The sequence below is a fragment of the Arachis ipaensis genome, chromosome B02 (genome assembly GCF_000816755.2).
Source record: "Arachis ipaensis cultivar K30076 chromosome B02, Araip1.1, whole genome shotgun sequence".
Classification (NCBI taxonomy): domain Eukaryota; kingdom Viridiplantae; phylum Streptophyta; class Magnoliopsida; order Fabales; family Fabaceae; genus Arachis; species Arachis ipaensis.
This window is the reverse complement of record NC_029786.2, coordinates 101,788,486-101,791,340: the sequence shown is the minus strand read 5'-3', so window position 1 is coordinate 101,791,340 and position 2,855 is coordinate 101,788,486.

Sequence of the window (2,855 nt, the reverse complement as noted above, 5' to 3'; positions counted from 1 at the left end):
TATATAATATTTAAATATGATAAAATATTATTAATTATTTTACTAATTATTTTATATTAAAATTATATATATACCGAGACAGGTAGACTTAGAGACACGTATAATCTAAACCGAACGGATAAAGATGAGGTGGGTAGTCGCTGATTTGAGAAGTGTTGTTGTTCCTAGTTTTAATATACCTTTCAAAAAAGAGCAAATGTTAATGCGTTTTGAAAAAAATAAGCTAAGGAAGATAACCGTTCTTTAAAAAGATTAACTTTCTCGTCCACCAAGTGTCAGTTTTACCAAGGAGGCAAAGAGCTGTCTAGCTGAACCTTATAAAGAAGCCATCGTGATCAAGGTGCTGGATAAGTATTATGGCTACACGGCTCTCATGCATAAGCTCCGGATAGTATGGCGCATCAAAGGAGGATTTGATTTGTTGGATGTGGGATTTGGAAGGATGAGTTCCTAGAAAATAACAAACTATTTTTTGGAGAAAGTAAATCAACTGAGAATAATTGGTTCCTTGCTAGTGTATCTGCAAATCATGGCTAGTCTATGCTTCCCGACGATGGAGGATGCTTGTGCTTAGTATGGATTTGTGTAGTACTATTGTGGATAGTTACACTTGGTACACATGCAACTGTATTATTTACACATTCATTTCCTAATACAACCTTTGTAAACACACAGAACCCCCTCAATCTATGGCATCTTTCTCAACTGCACATACAATAATATTCTTCGAAGACAATTCAATGACTTAGGAGGCTGAAGATGTTGACAGAAATGTATCTAATTGAAGCAAAGTTAGTTGATAGAAGTTACGTACTCCGCAAAAACAGTTGAGGCTGTACTGCGTGAAATATGGAATCAAATTTGCCAGACTTAGGGAGCTTGTATGAGTTAATACTCAATTTTGCAGTTGAAATTTGAAGTCAGATCTATTTTGACCCTTAAAATTTTAATGGACTATTTGTACAATGTGTACAATGGACTATTGAGTTATAAAATGAACATCCCTCATAAGCTTAAACTGATTTTGGGGTTCACCAAAGATCGAACTCTTGAATTTTCGGATCTAGCGCTCTAATACCATGTTATGATACCACTCATCCCAAAAACTTCAACTGATGGAAAAAGGTAACACTAATGATTATATCTCTAATACTCCATAAACCTCCATTTTACAATTGGCTCCTCATACTTTCCCAATTTCAATAGATTTAAATTGGATTCTGAAATTTACCGTCGTAACTCACATTAACTCTTGATCTAATCTTTGTTAATGACATGTTAATTTGATACATTAACTTGTTACAATTTAGATTCTTTGCCTAACTTTTATGTGATCAAGATTTATTAGAGTTTCAAAAGTTTGGTTGTTGCTTCTAGAACCATAAAATTTTTAAATTAAACTTGTTATTGTCATGTTCGTAAGAATATTGGAAAGTCAATTAAATTTTTAGGAAGTCTAATAAATTTTACTCATGAAATTTAGGCAAAAAATTTAAATATTAATAAGTTAATATACAAAATTAACACATTATTTACAGAAATAAACTCAGAAACTAACATGAATTACTATTGTAAAATTTAGAGGATAAATTAAGTTAGTTATAATTTTAAAAATCAATTTGAGTGTACCTTTAAATTTCGGAAGACGAATTGAATATTAACTTCGATTCTAAAATGACTTGTCTCTTTATACAAATTGATCATATTCTGGTGTGGATTTAGATTTGGAGGCTTCCCTAAATTCCTGAAGATAATTCCAATAGGTCAAAAGATTAATGCAAAAAATAGACAAGTGTTTGATTGTGGATTGTTTTAACAAACTTAGTTCCTTTTTTAGATTTTTTTTATTTTCTATTTTTCAATATCTTCTTTAGATTGAATTTTAGTAATTTCTTCTTATTATTTTGGTTGAATATCCCAATCTCTAGGTCTCACCCTTCTTTCTCAACTTATTGCTTTTTATAAGCTTCTCTTTTTCAATTAATTATTGAATTCTTTATTTTTCTCTTTTTTCATTAAATTTTTAATTCAAAACATTTGAGAAACGTTATTAGTGGAATAAATGGCCATTTCACCGTATTGATAAAATAGATATAAAAGATGCAAATAACAAATTTTTTTTCTAAAGATAGATTTTCGACCTGGTTTAATAAAATAAAGAAAAAGTATTGAGTACCAAAATTTTATCTATCAATTTTTTACAACAATAATTATTTATTATTTTTTAATTATGATTAAAAATTAGATCCAATTCAATGGAAGTCGGCAGGAATTGACAAAATTTTTGTTGTTAACGTAGCAAAATTGTAAAATAAATCAAACATTAATTTGTCACGGGGAAATTTAACATAAGTGCATGTGTGAGGTGTTAGTTACTCACATAATATAAATAAGGTGTCAATTTGATTTTTGAAATTTAAGATTAGATTCAAATTACTTTTTAAATTATAAATGATTTAATTCAACCTCTAAAATTTACAATAGTAATTTATATTAACTCCTGAGCTTATTTTTGTAAATGGCATATTGATTTTGTTGAATTAAATTTTAGTGTAGAGTGTGTGAGTGTAATTCGAATCACCCTTATTCGAATTACTATGGGTGTAATTCTAGTTCGAAACATAATAATTCGAATTATATAGTAACGTGCATTGATGGATTCATAAACCAATTTTCTATTTGATTTATTTGTGTAAAATTTTGTTCTCCTTGACTTATTATAGTGTTTTGGCCTAACTTTTATGTATGATTTATTACTTGATTGTCTTAAAACATATCGAGTACAAGTTTGTCCAAGGGATAATTTTAGAATTTGAGATAATATTTTAAGATTTAAATAATTTTATTAATGAATG